The sequence below is a fragment of the Lissotriton vulgaris genome, chromosome 4_1 (assembly GCF_964263255.1).
Source record: "Lissotriton vulgaris chromosome 4_1, aLisVul1.2, whole genome shotgun sequence".
In the NCBI taxonomy this organism is placed as follows: domain Eukaryota; kingdom Metazoa; phylum Chordata; class Amphibia; order Caudata; family Salamandridae; genus Lissotriton; species Lissotriton vulgaris.
In genome coordinates, this window is record NC_141691.1 from 122,490,177 (window position 1) to 122,512,528 (window position 22,352).

The following is a 22,352-nucleotide window of genomic DNA, read 5'->3' on the forward strand; positions in this document are numbered from 1 at the left end:
TGGATCTGAAAAGACACTACAGAACATAACTAAACTATTCTTTTGGCCAGGAATATATATAACATCAGAGGAATATTGTCGACAGTGTGAGGTCTGTCAAAAGAAAAATATGGTCAGACCATCAGCAGTGCCCCTCCAACCTTTACCTATCATTGGCAATCCCTTCGAAAGAGTAGGGATGGATCTTATTGGCCCCCTTCCCCGCACATCTAGAGGACATACTTATGCACTCGTTGTGGTGGACTACAACACCAGGTTTCCTGAGGCCTTTGCTCTCAGTGCTCCAACAACACGAAATGTAGCCGACAAACTTATCGAATTGTTCTCGAGGGTGGGGTTTCCTAGGGAGATCCTCACGGATCAAGGGACGCCCTTTGTTTCAAAAATGATGGCGGAAGTATGCAGGACTCTAGAACTGAGACACATACGCACCTCAGCCTACCACCCACAGACGGATGGATTGGTTGAGAGATACAATCGAACTCTCAAGTCCACACTGAAAAAAATGTTAACTGCCGAAAACAAAGACTGGGACAAATTGTTACCCCTGGCCCTCTATGTGTTACGGGCCCAAGTACAGAGTAGCTTAGGGTACTCCCCGTTCGAGTTGTTATATGGACGACAACCGAGATCTCTGTTAGAGATTACTAAAGAGGCCTGGGAAAAGGAAGAAGAGACAGAACAGAGATCACTACTGGAATATACCAACCAGTTGAAATCCCGGCTAGGTAAACTCAGGGACCTAGCGTATTCCAATCTTGAAAGAGCCCAAGTGAATCAGAGACACCAATACGATAAAGGAAAAAAATGGAGGGTGCTGAACAAAGGTGACTGGGCACTAGTGCTCCTGCCGTCATCCAGCCAGAAGTTCAGGAGCGAGTGGAAGGGACCTTATGAGGTAGTGGAAACTATTGGTAAAACAACCTATAGGTTACAGATCACCCAGGGAAGACAACAAACCTTCCATATAAACCTTTTGAAAAAAATGGTTAGGTCCACCACCCAAATCGGCTAATCTAGCCTTACCATCCAAAGACACAAGTTCTACACTGGACAAACTACCTATAAACCCTGATCTTACAGAACCCGAAAAAAATGAACTTTTGCATACACTACAAAAGTTCGCACCTATGTTTTCGGATGTCCCGGGACGCACCCATCTAGCTGAACACTGTATCGACACTGAACCAGGCAAGGTAGTGAAGCAGAGGGCCTACCGTATACCGGCTGCCAGGAGAGCCGATGTAAAAAAAGAAGTATCAGACATGCTGCGACTAGGAGTCATCAGACCGTCCCGTAGCAACTGGGCTTCGCCCATAGTAATGGTTCCAAAACCAGATGGGTCGACCCGGTTTTGCATGGATTTTCGCGCATTAAATGCTATTTCTTCTTTTGATGCCTTCCCAATACCCAGAGTTGATGAATTGATTGAGAGAATTGGAGAGTCCAGGTATATAACAACGCTAGACCTGACCAAAGGGTATTGGCAGGTACCGTTACGAGAAAAAGACAGGCACAAAACAGCTTTTGCCACAGATGATGGGCTATTCGAATTTACTGTGTTACCATTCGGGCTCCATGGAGCTCCGGCCACTTTCCAGAGACTCATGAACACAGTATTAGCCCCACATACCAAGTATAGCTCGGTATATCTAGATGACATTGTCATTTTCAGCAAGACATGGAAAGAGCATCTGGAACATTTTACCAAAATTCTTCAAGATCTACAAAATGCAGGACTGCACGTAAATTCAAAAAAATCTCGTGCAGCCTTTCCCAGAGTGAAGTATTTGGGGTTCATGCTAGGAGAGGGGGTCATCGCTCCCCAAGAGGAGAAGATAAAAGCCATCACAGGTACCCCTTTCCCTTCTACAAAAAAAGAACTTCGTGCTTTCCTGGGATTGATAGGCTACTATAGGAGGTTCATAATGAATTTTGCAGAGACTGCAGCTCCTTTGACGGATCTTCTGAAACATTCCTCCAAAAACAACCTAGGGAACTGCCCTTCCAAAGAGGCGAAAGAAGCTTTTGAAAACTTAAAAACAGCCATTACCTCAAGTCCAGTCCTGATTCCACCGGATTTTGAAAAACCCTTCTCGTTGAATACCGATGCCTCTGATGTAGGTATAGGTGCGGTATTGTCGCAAACAGACGACGATGGGATTGAACACCCCATTCTCTTCATCAGTCGAAAATTACACCCGAGGGAATGCAAGTATCCAACGGTGGAAAAGGAATGTTTGGCGATCCGGTGGTCTGTGGACAAGTTGAGGTATTATCTTGAAGGGAAGCCTTTCACTCTCTTTTCAGACCATGCTCGCCTACAGTGGATGCAGAGAAACATGTCGCAGAACTCCAGGGTGTTGAGGTGGTTTCTGTTCCTTCAGCCGTTCTCGTTCCATATAGTACACCGGAAGGGGGTCCTGAATGGTAATGCAGACTTCCTATCGAGGACTCCTATTCTCCCCGATCGGGAGAATCCTAGGGGGGAGCAGTGTAACAGGGTCGGGCTGCGTGATAGTGAGGAATGGTGGAACCCTGACTGTGTCTATGACTGTGACTCTTCTAATCTACAGACTGCGACTCTGAAGAACGATTGGGAGGTAGAGCAGCCTGAAGAAGCGTAGTCAAGTCCCTTTAAGTGGGAGGGCGACGACTACCAAGAAGGACCGCCTTCTGCTGACGTTGACAGTCCGGAATGGTTGAAAACAGGGGAAGCCCTGTACGCAGCGTGTGACGTCATCGGAGAGCCAACGGACGGAGGACGCGAAGCACACCGACGGAAGGAAGAAGACGTAGGAGAAAACCGAGGACGAGAAGCAGACGGAAAGCTGGGAGAAAGCCGAGGACGAGAAGCAGACGGAAAGCCAGGAGGCCAACGTTCCTGCGAGTCGCCGTGCCATACTCCCGGGGGAGGAGTATGGCTTAACCAGGTACGGCGGCGTTGGGCAGCCTGGGTGGGGAGAAAGAGTGCCCCGAGTGAATAGTGTAAAAAGCCCTTGTACGTTCTGCTCCCTGTGTATCCTTCCTACCTTCTCTTCCATCTCCACACTACTCTTACCATACCTTCTTCCTTACCGCACTCCTACCCTAAGTGTTATCACGTATTCGCACAAGAGTGTTTGTAAATACACCGGTGTCCCTCACAACCACGGGAATCCTTTGGGTGCAAACACTTATCAGATATAGCGACTAACGGCCTCCCTCTGTCCATTCTCTTCCATGTTACCGGACCGAGAGACGAGACCCAACTTACAGCCCGTAATCTACCTGGAGTGGTCCCGACGCTGAACCATCTTGCGTGCCCTGGAAACTCCAAGCTGTAAAACTGCGTGTCCCGAAGACCACCACCACGGATAAAATTGAGTTTGCGAGGGAGAGACTTACGTTTCGCACAAAGAGAACTTTAAAAATAAAACCCAGTTTAAAACGGTATACTGGTCAAGTGTCTGTTGAGCCTGTTGTTACCACTGTGAGTATTCCTAGCCCCCCTGCCCCGGCTACACTCACACTGTCCGTTTTGCTTAAACCTTGAGAGTCTTGTGTGGCAGCCCCTAGCAACTCGATTACAGTGTTGCCTGATTTACTGGTAGCGGATTTACTAGCAACAACAGCAGCTATGATGGGCTGGGGAGATTTCACTGGGTCTGCTCACAGTACTGGGTCCCCCTCAAAATGCTCTTTGTGGGCCCAGAATTCTTTGAATCCAGACTTGCAAGTTTTGTAGGGGAGCTTATAAATGACACTTCAAAAGAATAGCAGGACAGAGTTAAGGGTTCTGAGATGTAGGCACTCTTAGGCCCTGTTTATGATGTCAGTCGGAGTTACCGCTGACCGACATCATCGCGGATTCGGGACTGCGATCGGAGTATTACAATGCTACCACACATGGTGCGGTCGCATTCTCCCATTTCCTTATGGGAACGAGTGATACGGGCGGTTTACTGCCACGCGGTGCAGGGATTAAAAGGGCCACCAATCGGAGGCCGCAGCCAGAAGTGGGCCCTGCTAGGTGCCCCCAAAGTCTTTTTCCGACAGGCTTTCCATGTCGGAAAGCCTCGCAATAGAAAGGGGACCCCCTCTGAAAGAGCAATAAAAGGTCAGGGAGAAGAGGGGAAATACAAAAACATCACAACAGAAAGTCTCCCTCTGACCTACAGTTATTTTACATTGACATTATTACAATTTCATATGTGAGCCATCCAAGAACTGTTCGAAACAAAACCAGTTCACAAAAATATCTTTTTAATTAATTTCTTTTATCAAAAATATTTTTATCATCTTATTCTTTTTTTCCATTTATAAAATGTTTATCTTTTTTCACAATTATAAAACAACAATACATGAATTATTCAAAAATCAAGATATCTATATACAAAAAGTCAAAAGTCATAATATACACAACAAATAATGACCCAGAGAGAGGAAACACACAACAAAGTCACACAACTCCTTTCATACCACAAACTCACTCTCCACAACACACATTCAATCATTCTGGGAGGATCTGCTACAGAATGGTATAGTAGTTTCAGTAGACCGTATCCAGCAACTGCACAAGGCAGAATCTTGGTCAGGCTCTAGCCGACGCGTTTCGGTGGCTAAACAGATATGACTTGCCACCTTCTTCAGGACCAGCCAGATACAAAAAGAAGTGTCTACTGAACCCGGGGAAAAAAACCACCTAAAGAGACAAATATAAATGTACACTATAAAAAATGCCCACCAGAATTGTATGAATAACTCCGCTATTATTTACATATCTATGGACCACCAAAAGAACAATATTTACCTTTGCTTTGACCCTACAGAGGTGCCAGGAAAAGAGAAGACAAACTATGTACATCCCAAGGACAAAGAACCACACACATATAAGAACACATTTTTCTCTTACCAACTCAGGGCGAAATGAGTTATCTGCAACCAGTACAAACCACCACCAAACACCTGAGTGACAAGTTCCAAAAGACATATAAAATCTCCATCGACAAATTCATATCCTTTGCATCCTCAGGTACTTACCAAGATGGCGGGGTTCTGGAATCAGTATTCAATTATACTCGATACCCGACAAGTCAGAAAGAAACACCTTTCCTTCCTTTGTGTGGTTTTGGATATAGTTTCCTACATTCCTCGTCCTGTGTAATAAATAAAGCAGATAGTATAACCTACTCTCTTGATCCACTCCTATGTTCTTGTGTGGTTGTCCCCATTAGCTACAAGGATCTCAATCCAAAACATTAGGAAGAATGGTTGTACGGACAAGATGGTTATTTCTATTCAGTGTCTTTAACCCAGAGCACTCTATTTTTTATTTTTTTGGTCAACTCTGTTTATTAGCATTTTTCAATAAAGACATCACATTGCATGAGACAGGTCAACAGTAAGTGCACAGTAAGCGGACATATCAGGTGGCCTTTAAGAATCTATACATCGTATACGTAGATATTCTAGCCTCTGATCAAATTAAAAAAAGGGGAAGAATTGTCCTGCATACTACTGGCAGTTCATAAGGTATTGAGTAACCGCCTCTAGGCAAGTTCCTGACTGTCCACGCGCTAAGCTGGTGCACGGTTGCAGAACAGAGGGTGGATCTCCTTGACACCAGGATTGTGCACATCTTTGACATTTATGCATCAACTTCAAATCAACAGTAAAGGAAGCACATAAGAAAACAATAGCGGCGTGATCAAGAACACTGATATCATGTAGTATAACTCCCTCCTAACCCCACGGCTGCTCCCCACCCCCCCAGCGCGAGTGCCCACCCCAGCCACTACTAGACCCACTCCCCACGCCTGGGTATCCCTGGTGGTAAGCGACGACGGTCAGTGGAATTATTAAATAGGAGCTCTTTGCACTGAACACCCCACCCTCAAAAGGCGCCGATTAGTCTCCATCTCCGTACGCATCCCCGGCCGCATCCTCCGGCCTTAAGACTCTGAGCATGCCTTCCCAACGTTCTGCCTACGGAGCCCCACCGTTTCCTCCCTGCGTAAGGCCATCCATTACACTCGAGCCCACGCTTGAAAGGAGGAGGTCCAAGCTTGCACGCTCGGCGGGTCTCTCGCCTTCTAACGCCTCGTGAGCAGGCGCGTAGCCACCACCATCCCCAGGTCCAGAAATCTGGATGTCGCTTTGTCTTTAGGCGGCCTCCTGAACAGATGCAAAATATACTCCGGCCAAATAAGGGGTATAATGCGGCCAGTGCATTCGCGAAGCCGCTCCCCAATCACACTCCAGTAGGAGCCTAGCTTGGAGCAGCTCAATAAAATTTGAAGGATTCCCGCATCAAGCTCCCCGCATCTGGGACAGGACGCATCCGCTCGCTGGAAATATCTGTTAATGAGTGCAGGAATGAGGTAGGCTCTGTGGATAACATAGAGTTGTATCTGGCGGAAGATCAGATTTCTGGGGACGCGCACTGGACTCCTAAGGACCCTTTCCCACTCCTTATCAGACAGTTGCCTCCCCAGGTCGCGCTCCCATTTATCTCTTAATGGGGCCAGGTTAATCGCTGTGTGTACCCTTAACGACCCCGCAAACCAACGGACCAGGTGCCTGCCCCTTCCCATGACATGCAAGTATTGCATAGTTAGGTGTTGAGTAGGTTCTGAAGATTTGTCCTCCCAGCAGGCCGTCATTTTTGCCACTATGGCTCGGTGTAGCAGGAACCCCCCAGGTGGGAGGCCATCTTCTGCAACCAGGGTCTCATACGCCACCTGTGCACCGTATCTGAAGAGGTCCCCGCATGTCTGGATGTCCGCCTCTTTCCAGCGCTTTAGCATCGGTCCCACTAGTACTCCGTTTCCACCCAGAAAAGCCTCCAGTGGCACAGCGGGTGCATATGTGAGAACCCGTCGGGTGAGGAAGAGGGCCCTGCGGTAACATTTGTATGCTACTACCAGTAGCAGCGGGACAGGCCGTGCGGGCGTCCCCAAGGGATGAAAGAGCCTAGTGACCCTTTCCAATGAGTATGGCGGCTCCGCTGTGGCGGTATCTTCTCTACCTCTGTTTGCCAACCAGCGGGCAATCCATTGCACCTGCTCGGCTATGTAATAGTGCTCGAAGCATGGAGCAGCCAGCCCACCACTGTCTGTTGGCAGGTACAGCTTTGCAAGCGCCAGTCGATGCCGGGACCCGTCCCAGACGAAATCTCGCAACATCGCATGCAGCGACGACATGAAGGAGGACGGCACATAAAGAGGCAGGTTAACAAAGTAGTACAGGAGTCGGGGAAGCATGATCATTTTGGCAAGGGCCACCCGACCCGTTGTGGTCAGTGGAAGGGAGGTCCAAAAGCGCACCTGGGACCTAAGCGCTGCCACCGCTTTGCCCAAATTGCCGTCTAGGAGACCCGCTGGCTGCCTGTAGATCTGAATACCCAGATACCTGAAGGTGTCAACCTTCCATTGGACCCTTGTGCTGTCTAGGCAATACCCCGGGTCTTCGACTGCTGCATTGAAGGCATAGAGGCCGGACTTGCTCGCATTCATCCGGAGCCCCGAGACAACTGCAAATTGTTCCAACAACTGTGCCAAACATTCCGGGATGCACGTCACGTCTTTAACGAACACCAGCAAATCATCCGCGTAGAGCGAGACCTGATAAGTCGCGTCCCCCATGGGTAAACCCGCCCCCAGCGTCTGCCGCATGGCCGTGGCCGGCGGTTCCACAGCCAGCGCGAACAATAGCGGGGACAAGGGACAACCCTGGCGAGTGCCCCGGCCCACTGCCACAGACTCAGAGATATATGGGCCCAGCCGCACCCTGATCACAGGCTTCGTATAGAGGAGTTGGACCATCTGTAGGAAACCCTCACCCAAGTTATATCGCGAGAGCACCGCAGCTAAGTACCCCCACTCCAGGCAATTGAAGGCTTTTTCCAGATCGATGATCAGGCAGCCCGCCCGAGGCCACTCCACCACTGCTTCAGCCTCCACCCTGAAGAACCTCCTAAGATTCAGAGACGTGGATCGCGCCGGCACGAGCCCGTTCTGATCAGGGTGCACTAGATGGGGAACCACTGTTGCAAGGCGCTCCGTGAGGATTTTTGCCAACATTTTATAATCCCTGTTGAGCATTACCAGTGGCCGGTATGAACTCAAGGCTGTGTGGTCCCTACCTGGTTTGGGCAAGGAGACCAGGAACGCTTCCCGCATGGATGGGGGAACGAGCCTTCGTCGATGGCGGCGATGTACAATTGAAGGAGTAGGGGCGCCAGTATGTCCCGGTTCGCTTTATAATATTCGGCGGGCAGGCCATCCGGCCCAGGAGTTTTCCCGGCCGCCATGGCACTAATTGCATCACCCACTTCCTCTAAGGTGAGCGGGGCATTCAATGCGTCTCCGTGCTCCTCAGACACCACTGGCAGGGTGACTGCATCCAGGAACGCATCTAGTGCTTGCCTTGAGCCCGTGTCGCAAGATTTGTATAGTTGCCTGTAATGATCTGTCAGGGCACAATGGATCTCCCGTTGCGTATATACCAGTTCCCCTCCCATTGTCCGCAGCGCTCCTATGGGGGTTCTGCGCCCTTCCCTTTGTATCAGCCAGACAAGTAGCCGGCCTGCTCTATCCGCCCTGGCTTGTGTCCTGGCCGTATGAGCCGCATAATTGTGGCATCGCAGGTGTTCTATAAGTGCTGCATGTTTATCACACAGGGCATTGAGTTTACGCGCATGTTCCCCCCTCCCCTCGCTTTCCTGCTCAAAATGGAGAAGCTCCAATTCTAGCCCTGTCAGAGAGGCCTCCAGTGTTTTGCGTATGTTCCACGTGGCCCCCATGCATTGCCCCAGATAGCTGCCTTATGTGCCTCCCACTCCACCAGCACGCTGCTCGCCGTATCTGCATTAGTCTCAAAATAAGCTAGTATTGCCATGCCCAACGAAGATCTGAACTCAGCGTCTTCGAGCGCACCAGGCTGCAACCTCCACGCGGATATAGGTGGCCGATCTGCCTCCCAGCTGAGTTTGAACCATAGGGGATTGTGATCAGAGTGTGTCCGCCCGAGGTATTCCGTCTGGGCTAGGAGGGGAAGCAGCGACTGGGTGCCGATTATGCGATCCAAGCGGACATGCAAATCGTGAAGGGGGGAATAGTAGGAGTAGATTCTATCTGCGGGGTGAAGTATGCGCCAGAGGTCACACACACCCCAGTGCTCAAGCCGAAAAGGTGCTTTCGAACAACTGTCCCCTCCAGTGCCTGCGTAATTTGTACAAATTGACCAATGTCAATCTGCGTCTCCTGGAGAAGGGCAACCCCCACCCCATGCCTTTGTAAGTAGGAGAACACTGAGTAACGGCGGGACGGGGTGTGCATGCCGCGGATATTCAATGTCACTATGTTAGTGTGCATCATGTGTCTGGTTAGGTCGCGTGCGGGAGCAAGGGAGCGCCGCAATGGGGCCCTAGGACGCCGGTGTGGAAGGGGAGGTCAGTACGCCGCATTAAAAACATGTGAACTAACACATATAAGAGAACAATAAGGGCGCATCCCAAACGGGGCATACGTCCAACCTCGCAAGAGTGAGTTTAACGCAGCGTGGTTGCTGTCTAGGTATGTGTGTTGCCAAATAGGTCACTACGCCGCCCACCCAACGTGATGCGCCTGACTGCACGGGAGGGGCTGCTGGATAGCCAGAGCCCACGACTATGCCGGGCCGGTGCGGGACGCCCGCAGGGGAGCCTGTCAGGGAGATGATCGCGCAGCGCCTGCTATGTGCGGCCCAAAAGCTATACCCTCCATCTAGCAGCCCAACGGCCTCTAACAGCAGGGCCAATGGATATTGAGTAGAGGCAACCTGTCACTGCAGCACGTACATCAGCGGAATGGGCAGCACCTCTCTATCCGGTGCCAAATTCTGGGTGTGCTACTAAGCGTGCTCGCTGAAGTGCACGTTACATAAGAAGATCAGCAGTTTGCGGTGTTACAACAGGCATGACCACATCTTCTGAGTTCACAGTTGAGGGGGATGTCGGGCTGCTCATGCCCGGTTCACTGCGCGTCTGCGAGGCCGGCCGGCCCACCTCCTGCGATGCCCCCAGATTCACAACCGCCTTGAGTGCTTCTTGTCGCTCACGCCTCATGTTCTTCGGACTGAGGGCCATTGGGCCAATACTCAGGCTGCGCCGGGGGCCTCTCTTCCGGCACCTTCTCGACCGTTGCACTTGCCATGCACTATTTCCCTCCACATCTTCAGGTCGAGCGCCCTTCCATTGCCCCGTTCCCTCAAACCAGTCCCATACATCGGACGGTGTGTCAAAGTAGCGGGCCCCTTCCTTGGAGCTCACACGAAGCCTGGAGGGGAACAGCAAGGAGTATGATAGTCCCAGTTCCCGCAGCTGCCTTTTCACCACCAGGTACGTGCTCCTCCGCCACTGCACTGTTGCCGTATAATCTGGAAAAACATGACCCGGCTGTTCCCCACCGTCAGGTTGTTCAATTTCCTGGTTTCGCGCAGCACCACGTCCCTATCCCGGTAGTTGAGCAGTTTGAAGAGGAACGGGCGAGGCCGGGCTCCCGGTCGTGGCTTCTGTGCCGGCACCCTATGCGCTCTTTCCACGACAAAGTTGGGGGACAACGCCTCCGGGGACATGAGGCTTCTCAGCCAGGATTCTGTGTAGCGCCCCAGATCTTTCCCTTCTTCGCCGTCCGGCAGTCCAACCACACGAACATTATTGCACCTGGAGCGCCCTTCCGCGTCTTCCACCCGGTCCTCCAGCACCTGGACCCTATCAAGGACGTCTTGAAGCGCCGCAGTATGCTGATGTACCACTGGCTGCAGCTCCTGGAAGGACTGGCGCTGATCGGCAACTGATCCCGTCAGCTTGCGGTGGTCAGCATGGAGTAGAGTAAAGTCCGACGTTACCTTGTCGATGCGGGCCTTTAAGGAAGTCTTCGTCCGTTCCAACGTGCTACCTGCCAGCACCGAGTCCATTTTGTCCTCAAGGGCCGCCGTCAGGCCCTGACCATCACCATGTGAATCATGCGGCGAGCCCAGGCCCTCCGCGGCCTGTTGCTTCTGCTGGGATTTATCCCGAAGTCTGCCCATCGCAAGGTGCTGTGAAGAAGGCATCCATTCCCGCTTGCGGCCGTCTGTCTCCCGATGCCGGGCACTCACCCAAGGTCCTGGTGGAATGGGCACCTCACCAGTCCTGTGCCACCTGCTACTGCCAGGGGGGTCACCAATACAAGCTGAGCGCCAATACAGGCCAGGTCCAGTGTGCCACAGATCGCGCTCCCCTCTCAAACGCCCTCAGCAGCTCAAGTAGGGCCACCCGGCCGACCACAACGTCGCACAGCCCCACAGTGCGCACAATTCAGTGTCCCTCCTGCGCAGTGGTCTGAACGGCACTCAGCTCCCAACTGTCACTCGCATCTTGCAGGTCTCAGATTTCCTGACTGGCCGCCCGGCTGAGTGCCGTCCTCCAGTCTCCGCCAACCACCCCCATTCCCTCAGTTCACCTCGGGGGGTAAAATTCACCAAGCAGTTGCCCCTGCAGGCGCCAGCTCGGGGATGGCACTTTTCGGTTGGTCGCTACTTCTGGTCCCGAGGGGAAGAGGAGGCTCCCCCAGCACCCAGGGGGATGGCGTCAGACCCCCCTCACGCCGACCACAGCAGCCACCACAGCCCCCAGCCGTCTAGTGCACGCCTCAACTTGGTTCGTCTGGTGCCCCTCAGGATGTCCAGGCCGTGTTCACGGCCTTCCGGTGCGGCGGCAGGTGTACCCCAGGACCTGGTCACCCAGATATCAGCCGCAGTGAAAATGGCCCCAACTCCAGCAACAAAATGGCCCCCAGGACCCACCGCGCCTAGCCGCAGGAATACAGGCCGGTCTCGCTGCTCGCACAGATTGCAATGAGAATGAATGGTGTGCCTGAACAGCATTAGGGGGCGGGCCTGTGGAAACATTTTGAGGCTTCTGGGAGGAGTGCTCTAGAGCCCTTAGAATTAGCAGGTACCATGACCTACCACAATATGAAGGAGGTCCTATGTCTCAGGTATGGACTTACAACAGAGCAGTACAGACTGCAGTTTAGGAACTCCAAGAAGAAAGAGTCTGAGACTTGGATGGAATGTGTGAATTTGTACTCGCGTGCACTGGAAGGTTGGATGAAGGGCAGCAAAGTAACTGATTATAAGGGGTTGTTGCATTTTATTAGTTGGGAGCACTTGAGTAGTCTATGTGTTCCAGAGCTGTGCCAGCATCTTTTAGATAGCAAGCTGACGGACCGCATTGAGCTTGCTAAGCAGGCAGACCGCTGGACCAGTACCAGGGTCCACAGAGGAATTGTGGGTACCACAGCCAAAGGTGGGCAGGGTCCCCAGCAGAAGAGTGGGGGAACAAGGATAACCAAAAGGAGTTCTCTCAAGTGCCCCAAAACAGTTCCCAGGGAAAGGAGTCCCAGCCCCTCAAACCTAAACCAACCAGGCCCCCTAAGGGCAGGTGGGACAACAGGGGCCCCCTCCCCTGCTTTCACTGCAATGAGGTGGGCCACTTTGCCTCTAAGTGCCCCAAGAAAGCTCCAGCACCCACTGGTGCTCCTGCCCTGGATTTAGTGAGTATAGCTTTGGGAGGGGATTTAATTTCCAGTGGGGAAGAGGGACTAGCAATAATGACCTTTATCTCTTTAGGAGACCAAGAGATGGTCCAGGATACCTACCTGCCCCGGAACACTAAGAAATCCGGGCAGTAGGTGACCATCAATGGGAGAAAGATAGAGGTTCTGAGAGACACAGGAGCCAGCGTGACATCCGTGAGGTGTCAGTGGGTGTCTGAAGAGCAGGTCATTCCCAATGTACTTCACTCAGTAGTTGCAGCTGACAACTCGGTGCGCCTCTGCAAAGTGGCGCAGGTTCCATTTGAGTGGAGGGGGGTCTCAGGTCACTTGAAGGTTGTTGTGAGTCCATCCATGCTGGTAGACTGTCTGCTAGGAAATGACCTGGAGAGTTCCCTATGGAAGGAGGTGGAACACCAGGCTCATATGGAGATGTTGGGTTTGCTTGATTGGGTCTGTGTGTCCACTCGGTCTATGGCAGCCAGTAGGGGTGATTCAGCAGACCTGGAGCCTAAAACAGTGGCCCAGGAACCTTCCACAAGGAGAAGGGGCAGGGGGCGTGGGGAATTCGCCCCGCCTTTCCCTTGGCTCAGGAAGGAGCAGAGCCTGAGTGGGATGCCCTGGAGCCTACCGGGGAACAAGTGGCAAAATTGGGAGACCTACCTGAGCTGACCCATTGAGAGCAAGAGGGTAGTCCCTCCAGGGAGGAGTTCTGCAAGGCACATATGGAATGACCTTCTCTCATTGGTGTGCGGCAGCAGGCTGCAGACTAGGCAGCAGGTGGAGCTTCCAAGGATCATCTCATTTACTGGGAAGATGGGTTGCTTTATAATGAGCCTAAGTTCGCTGAGCCCAGTGCAGCCCGTGTGCTGGTGGTACCTAAGCGCTTCAGGGACTTCCAAATGGGTCTGGCTCGTAGCGTGCCTCTCGCAGGACATCTGGGGCAAGACAAAACCTTCCAAAGGCTTGTCATCCACTTCTTCTGGCCCCAGATGAAGAAGCATGTCAGGACTTTCTGTAGGACTTGCCAGACATGTCAAGCAAGTAGCAAGAGTGAGGGAAGTACAAGGCACCCCTCTAATCCTTTCCTGTGGTGAGCACCCCTTTTGAGCGGGTGGGCATCGACATTGTGGGGCCACTGGACCCCAAGACAGCCCTAGGCAACAGGTTCATCCTGGTCTTGGTGGACCATGCCACCGGTACCCGGAATCTGTCCCTCTCGGGACAATCACAGCACCCGTGGTGGGCCGTGCATTAATGGGAATCTTTACCTGTGTGGGGTTCCCCAGAGAGGTGGTCTCCGCCCGGGGTACCAACTTCATCTCCAGGTACATGAAGTCTCTGTGGGAGTGTGGGGTAACTTACAAGTTCACCACTCCCTACCACCCTCAAGGAAACGCGTTGGTTGAAAGGTTCAACCGAACTCTGAAAGGTATGATTATGGGCCTGGCGGAGCCCATGAGACGGAAGTGGGATGACTTTTTACCATGCCTGTAGTTTGCCTACAGGGAGGTGCCTCAGAAGTCAGTCCCTTTGCACTTCTGTATGGCCACCCTGTTAGAGGACATCTCACACTGGTGAAGGAGGGGTGGGATAAATCCACGCAAACCCCAGAACTCTTTGAAAATCATATTCTTGAACTGTGTATGTTGATATTTAGTCGTTTTGGTCTTGTTTAGTTTAGATTAAATACGTTTATTTTTCTAAACTGGTGTGGAGTCCATTTGTGATGTTTTCACTGTGTTACTGTGAGTGTTGGTACAAATGCTTTACACATTGCCTTTGATAAGCCTGCCTGCTTGTGCCAAGCTACGAAGGGGGTGAGCAGAGGTTATCTAAAGCGTGTATCCCCCTTACCCTGACTAGAAGTAAGGGTCCCTATTTGGACAGTGGTACCTAACTCTGCCAAGTAGAGACCCCCAGATCTAACACACTGACATTCACAAATATAACACACATTCATAGAAAGTGTGTAAGGAAATAAAGAAAATGTGAGGGGTGTAAAGGAAGATGGGAAAACAGGGACTCATAGAAAAAGTGAAAGGACTATGGCAGTAAGGGAGGAATAAATGAAAAAAGAAAGGAAGCAATCAATAATTGAAGTGAGCAGGAAAGAAACAAAGGAAAGAAGAAGGGAAAAGAGATAAGGAAAAAGCAAAGAAAATGAAAAAAATGAAAGGAAAGCTAGATAAGGTGAAAGGAAGTGAGGAAGAATGATGAAAAAGGAATGGAAAAGAAAGGGAGCAAGAAGAGAAGAGAACGGAGTGGAAGATGAAGGATGAGTGAAAGAAAAGGTAATGAATGAATAGAGAGAGAAGGAATACAAATGGACAATAACAAAAGAAAGGAAAAAAGGAAAAAAAGGAAGGAGGGAGCATAGAAGTGCTTGGAAGAAGGGGAAACAAAAAGGGGAAAAACAAAGAACTCAGGTTAAGGAGTAAGTTAGTGGGAGGGGACAGCAAAAGGAAAAAAGAAGGAAGAATGAAAGGAAGCAGGGAAGAAAGAAGAAATGAAGTAGGAAAGTAGAGTGGAAAAGAAAGGAAGGTAGAGAAAAGATGGAAGGAAGGGAGCATGAAAGGTAAGAATGAAGGCTAGACGTAGAGTAGAACATTTGATTGAGAAGCAGAAAAGAAGAAACAGTGAAAAGCAGGAAAAAATAGAGATTTAAGAAAGCCTATAAAATGAAAAAGAGAGTGACGAGAAGAAGGAAAGAGTGGAACGAAAGAAACAGTGAGGCAAAATAAATTACCCAGCATTACGAATTATATTGGCTATTCCTGGTAAACTGTGTCCCTAAAATAATCAAACCAGCAGAGGTATATCTTCAACGTACTTGTTATTTTCTGGGCCAATCCAGGCATAGGAGTGACTATCTCGAGCATATGGTGCCATTCTGTGGCTTCTAATGGGCATCCTTGCTCAATGTAGGGTTCTATTACCTTCAGTCATCACCAGTAGCATCGGATGTGCATTTGTGGCATCTTCTTGCTGTAAATAGGCAGGTAAGGCTGATCCTGACCATGTGTGACCATAGAACATGATATTTGGGGAACACACTTGTGTGCTTTATGAATATGAAAGGGTGCTATTTGAGTGGTAGAACATTATTTAAAGAAATGTACAAATATTTTGTGTGGGGTTACAGTTTTTAATTTAAAATTAAAGGCTGGTATTGCGGAACAAAATGTGTATATCTTTAGGATGTGTGAAGCTGATAATATTTTTAAAGCTGATATTTGAATGATGAATCATACCAAGATGAGGGCATGTATTTCTGGTGCTATTTCCTTGGTGCTTGTTGCTATGGCTATTAATTAATAATTTATGTGGTAGCGTTTATTCCCCTATGCTGTTAAAGCTTTTATGATATTATCATTTCCACCTGCTAGAATGTTCTCAGTCGTAATATGTGATTGAAGGACAGATGCAGAGGACAAGAGACAAACTGAAAGCAGGTGGAAGGTAAAATTGAAGACAGGTTGTATTTATATCCTGAAGCTATACTGTCAGATTGCACCTCTAAATCCTATTGCCTTTCATTCTACTTTGTAAGTAAATTGTACTGAAAATGCTAAGTTTTTTCAGCATTTTGTCTAAAAAGTATTCTTGCTGAATACCCTTCCAACACCCTTGCGGAGGATCGGCTTGTCTGGCACATAAGCGAACTGAAATGCCTCATGGGTGCCCCTTTAGAATAGTGGATCAATTCTATGACATTTCTAAGTAATGTATTCGAAAATTGTGTTGTAAAATGCACCATTATTTATTTATTTATTTATTTAGCGATTTATAGAGCGCCTGGTGACCCGGAGGCATCCCCGCGCTGTAGCAATTGTGGAGACCAGAGGGGAGAGGGGACTTTATTTTGGGAACAGCAGCGTTTTCAATTCTTTTCCGGAAAAGGAAAAAATTAGCACAACTTAAACCCTCCGAGGCAGGGTAGGGCTGTCTTTTTCGGTTCAAAGGGAGGAGTATTTTATTTTTCTAGTTACTCCCTTCATTGCTCCTCCTAGTCCTAACATTCACTAGAGGCCTAGGACAGTTTTTACTGATGGTGCACCCACTTATCCCTCTCCTGCAGCTTCCTGTTAGCCCACTTCCTGCAGTCTAACAACCGGGATGCTGGAACTAATGTTCCACAGTGCAAGGCCTGACTTCTGTTTTCTGGTCCCCTTTTTCCCTGCCATAGTCTGTTTCCCTTCCCGCTTGCTTAGCTGACGACCGACTTGCACTCAGTGAATTACTTTGTGCTGCAAGAGGTGGATTTCACATCCAAAAAGCAAGACTGTGGTTTGAAGGGTGAAACTCGCACCCAATGAGAGACTGTAGGTCCGATTTATGGTTTGGCGGAGAGGGTACTCTGCAGGGTTGAATTGGGATTTAAAACCGACCCGGGAACGATAGAAAAAAGTGGCCCACATTAGCATATTGCCTTTGCAAAACACTGCTTCTGCAAAGTTTTATTAAAAAAAAGGGGGGCGGGGTAAAAAAATGCACAGATTAGCTTGTACTGGTGAAACACATGAATACAAGTGAGGCCACTTTTGCCTCCGCTCATGTAAATGAGTCGGCCCCAGCGCGAGAAAGGGAGTGACACCTCTGACCTTTGATAAAAGGGAGGTAATGGACGCCTATCTATATCCAGAAAGGCCACTCAGGCACCCGCTGGGCCACTGGCAGCATCAGAACAATGCAGAAACCGCCAAATCGCCCCCCAGACAGCCTAAAAAACCCAGCTCACAGCTGGGATTGCCCGAGTGCCCTCGTTACAATCCGACGCTGGTACTCTGTTATAACAGCGACAGAGTAACCTCTCCGCCAAACTGAAGTTCCACTCGTCTCATTTACAGTTGGGCGTCTTCAGTATGTTGACTGCGAAGACTACTCTGTCTCCGTCGCCGACATACACCTTTGATGGCTCGACAGAGTCAGGGTCATCAGAGATTTGGCCATTTGTCCGCCACCCTATTTGGATTGGGTAGACAAATGGCCAGTTTTCACTGTCTGTGAAAACTATAAAATGACCCCCCCTCTGTGGAGGGGAGCGCCCTACGGACTGTGCTGAGGCCCCTACCTGTTGCTGCTGATCTCCGTGGGACCCCGTGGGACCTTGAAGAAATTCGACTCCTTGCCTCTGTGGGGCTCTTTGAGACTGCTTCTTTGCACCGGCAGGGCTGCGAGCAGCTTGGCAGGGACTCAATTGACCAGGAGTCCCTGCTCGTAACAGCTGAGGCCGCTCTCCCTGCCGGTCACGCCCCCCGCCCTGATAAATCTCCCCTGCTTGCTTTGTCTGCGGGAAACTCTGTGGAGGGGAGCGCCCTACGGACTGTGCTGAGGCCCCTACCTGTTGCTGCTGATCCCCGTGGGACCTTGAAGAAATCCGACTCCTTGCCTCTGTGGGGCTCTTTGAGACTGCTTCTTTGCACCGGCAGGGCTGCGAGCAGCTTGGCAGAGACTCAATTGACCAGGAGTCCCTGCTCGTAACAGCTGAGGCTGCTCTCCCTGCCGGTCATGCCCCCCGCCCTGATAAATCTCCCCTGCTTGCTTTGTCTGAGGGAAACTCTGTGGAGGGGAGCGCCCTACGGACTGTGCTGAGGCCCCTACCTGTTGCTGCTGATCTCCGTGGGACCCCGTGGGACCTTGAAGAAATCCGACTCCTTGCCTCTGTGTGGCTCTTTGAGACTGCTTCTTTGCACCGGCACGGCTGCGAGCAGCTTGGCAGGGACTCAATTGACCAGGAGTCCCTGCTCGTAACAGCTGAGGCCGCTCTCCCTGCCGGTCACGCCCCCCGCCGTAGCTCTACTTAACTGTTTGGGGAGACCGCTGCGCGGTAGCGTGCAGGAGCGCCCGGGGCGAAGCCCGGGCAAAGGGCGGGCCCTCTAAGGCCCTCATAGGACCGAGGAGGACGGGACGGGCTACCCCCTTTGGCACCGCAACCAGTGGAAGTACTTCTTTTGAACTATACCCATATTACTTCCTGGTCAGTGTATCTGTTTTCCTTAAAGCATTACCAGGTTGCACTATGTCACGTACGGGGGTAAATAGGAAATCTTCTCAAATACTTGACCCAGGCCAGGGGACCCTGAACTTTACTGTGACCAATCGATCACTGCCCACTCTTCGTGAAGATGTGAACGAGTCGCCACAATTGATAGACACCAGGCAATCTCCCCCATTGGACCCTGTTAGCTCACAGAATTTATCCTTTTGGGGGGAAATGAATTCTTTATTCGGCACTAAGTATGCCCCAGTGGCATCCCCATCCCGTGTAAAAGGCATTAGCATTTCTCCCCCAATTAGGAAACCATGTGATTTACTCCTACCATCTTTAATAGACAATACCCAAGGTGTTGCCTTGTTTCAGAGCCCTAATGACAAAAGGAAGCATGACGAGATTATTAAAAGTGGGCATCATCTAAACACACCAAAATCGTGCTATGGTTCTATATCGCCAGTCACCAACCCTCCTTAACTACGGCGGAGAGTGGGACTTATGTCGACCAAGCACTTTTACTGTCTCAGATAGAGTTATTATTTAATTCTATCGTAGCACCACTGGTAGGAAAAATCAACGCCCTGGGTGATAGAATAACGGGTATTGAGAGAATTATGTTAGCCAATCTCAAACCACCTAATAATGATCCATCTAATAGGGGAAGACCCCTTCCGGCTATCTCCACAACAAAAGAGATAATTACTACAACTAATTCTCCATCCACCCTTAAGAAGACAATACCCAAAGGCTCTGATTTAGCCACTACCACAAAAGTTCCCTTGCCTACTAATCTAAGTAAATACTCCCAAACTTCCCCACAGCTTCTTAAAAAACCTGCTATACCCAAAGCCGCTCCTAAACCTGGGTTTAATAGGCATATTGCTGCCAGAGAGGATCCAAGTCCAAGTAGTGTAGCATCTATACACTTGCCCCCTAAAGCCGCCCCATTTGTTCTTGTTTTATCAGGAATACCGGCACCCTGCCGTGGGAAATTTGAAAGCCGTCAGGATCTTTTAAATAAGGTCATATTCTGGCTTTCCAAAAACAGACCACTCGCACATGATCATGACGGAGGTATTATGAGTGTTAGAAGGGTAGGCTGGCTAGGGTCTCTAACTAAAGATATTAGTGGGGATCTGGTTTTAGTAAAATTTAGAAATAGGAACATTGTCCCCCTTCTACGATCCTACCCACCCCAAAAAGGAGACGGTCCTATATCCGTCTGGGATTTACACGACTTCTACCCAATGTGCCCTGTTGATAAATCAACTTTGCACTTTATGTCCTTTCCATATATATGTCTAAGGTTATTTCTAATGCATTGTAAATTTTTAAATATGCAAATATGTATTGTGGTTTTATGATGTATTTTATATTAGTGTATACTTTTATGACTCCTCTTTGGAATCGAATAAAGTTATTTGAATTGAAATTGAATTGAATTGACCCCCCCCATGCCAGGGTAGAAAATGGCATTGGCGAGGAGTTTCTTTTTTTTTTTATACCCCGCTCAAAATAAAATTTTAATTTTTGCAGCACGGCTCCATCATGTTGATGGTGCCATCTGTCGTACTTTCAATGCATTGACAGGATCGTCTTAGCAATGGGTTCTGCCAATACAAGAGATGTCCACTGGGTTGGCAGAGGGAGGGTAGTCCCTAGGGCGATGGAGTACTTTACTCCATCTCTCTGAAGGAGTAAATGCCCATTCACCAAACTCTAAATCAGGCCCGTGGTGCAAGGCTTGAGATTTGCATCCAATGAGAGAGACCGTAAACCAAGGTGCGACACTCACAGCCAGAGACTGAGACTGCTCTCCGAGGTGTAAGACTCACACCCAGCCACTGACATTGTGCTTCAAAAAAGGGACACTCAAAACGCAATAAGTGAGACTGTGCACAGAGGTATGAGACTCACACCACTGACAGACTGTGCACCACTGCATAGCATCAGAGCAAATGAAAAAGGCTTTGCATCAATATGAGCGAATAATATGCAACGAGTCAGACTGCCCTCCAGCCTTCATTATGGACAAGCGAAAAGTGCTGTGCTGCCAAATTCATAGTTAATGGTACCCGAAATACAAGTTGATTACCATTAACAACATGTTCCTCTTTCTGAGATGAGAATGTTACTTGTTTTATCTTTCTGAATACTCATGAGCTGAGATTACATCTGAATGGTTTAATATGCCCCTGATGTGAAAGCCCTTAGCCAATATACTTGAAATATTGTGCCGTAACTTGCAAAATTCAAGCCGGTCTTTAGGTCTCGTCTACGCAGCGCGTATGCGCTGCTTAGGAGGATCTTTTGCCGTTGCTCTGCTCTTTTTGGAAGCACAGCAGGGGCGCGCCACAAGCACAAGTGCAGTGCTTCCAAAAAGAGCAGACTGCGCACGCGCACTCACCACTTCCCGGCTTGTTAGGTCTCACCTAGGCCAATCGCGGCACCCGCGCTTTACTTTGGTAAAGCTCGGGTGTGCAATTGCTGCAAAAGTAAATAAATAGATGGTTTTTTTTAATTTCTTTACTTTTGTAGCAATCGCATGTGAATCGCATCACCCGCGCTTTCCTTTAACCATGTTAAAGGTAAAGCACGGGTGCCACGATTGCTACAAATGTAAAAAAAATTGAAATAAACATCTATTTCTTTACTTTTGCAGCAATCGCGGCACCCGCGCTAAGTTCATCAGAAAGTCATGCAAATCAGGCAGTCTCTGTAGGAATTCCATCCTGCCTTCTCTATGACCAATCAGTGATGACCAGATATGTACAGCAGCATCCTATAAGTTGTATTAATGTGCATCACCCCAGTTTTTTTATACTGCGCTGCATCGCAACTGAAGCAAGCCGTGTGCTGGTTTGATGAGAGCCCTAATTGGGTGAAATAGCTATTAGCAGGAGCGCCTGCGGTTGTAGCAAAAGTAAGCAAATAGAAAAAAAAAGAGTGGCCCGCCATTCTCTCTTGTTTACAATGCCATAGGTTGCAAACTCGCAATTGCGACACCTATGGCATTGTAAATGCTTGTTATTCATTCCGCTAGTTTTACTACCATTTTGGGCTCAGTTTATCCCTTCTACTGGTTTTCTTCCTTAATTTCGAAGATTGGGTTGACCTTTTCGGCTCCCGCACAGTTAGGTCACAGGTCAAAGTGACGTTTATAGTCGAACATAAAAACCCTATTAAGCACCTCTGTAACCAAAGTCTGTATGAAAATATTGGTGGAACATCTGTAGTGGTTTTAACAAAGAAAACGCCCGCAAGTGTAGAAAACAACTTGATTGAGCTGAGCAGCTCTATCATAAGACGTCTGGTTCCTACGAAGACCATAGGTTAGGAGGGGGCTCTCCGTAATCATGTATAATTGGGTTATTGACTACAAACAAAGAATACAAATCCCAGAATACAATAGGTTGTTAAAGAAAAGTCAAGTGCTGCACAACTGTGTACGTGCTAGGTGATCAGGTAACATTTTACTATGACAAGCATCGTGAACAGGAGGCAGACATCGAGAATTCCTTTCTTTACTACTACAAAACTGAGAAAAATCCTAACTCTACGACTTTCGGTATTCACAAAAAGCATTTAGTAGTAGTAAAGTTAGGAACTAACTTTACTACTACTAAATGCCTTTTGTGAATACCGAAAGTCGTAAAGTTAGGATTTTCCTCAGTTTAGTAGTAGAAAAGTTAGGAATCTTAACTTTCCTACCACTAAATGCCTTTTGGGAATACCGAAAGTCGTAAAGTTGGGATTTTGTCTCAGATCACTTTTGTGAATTGGGCCATTTGTGTGAC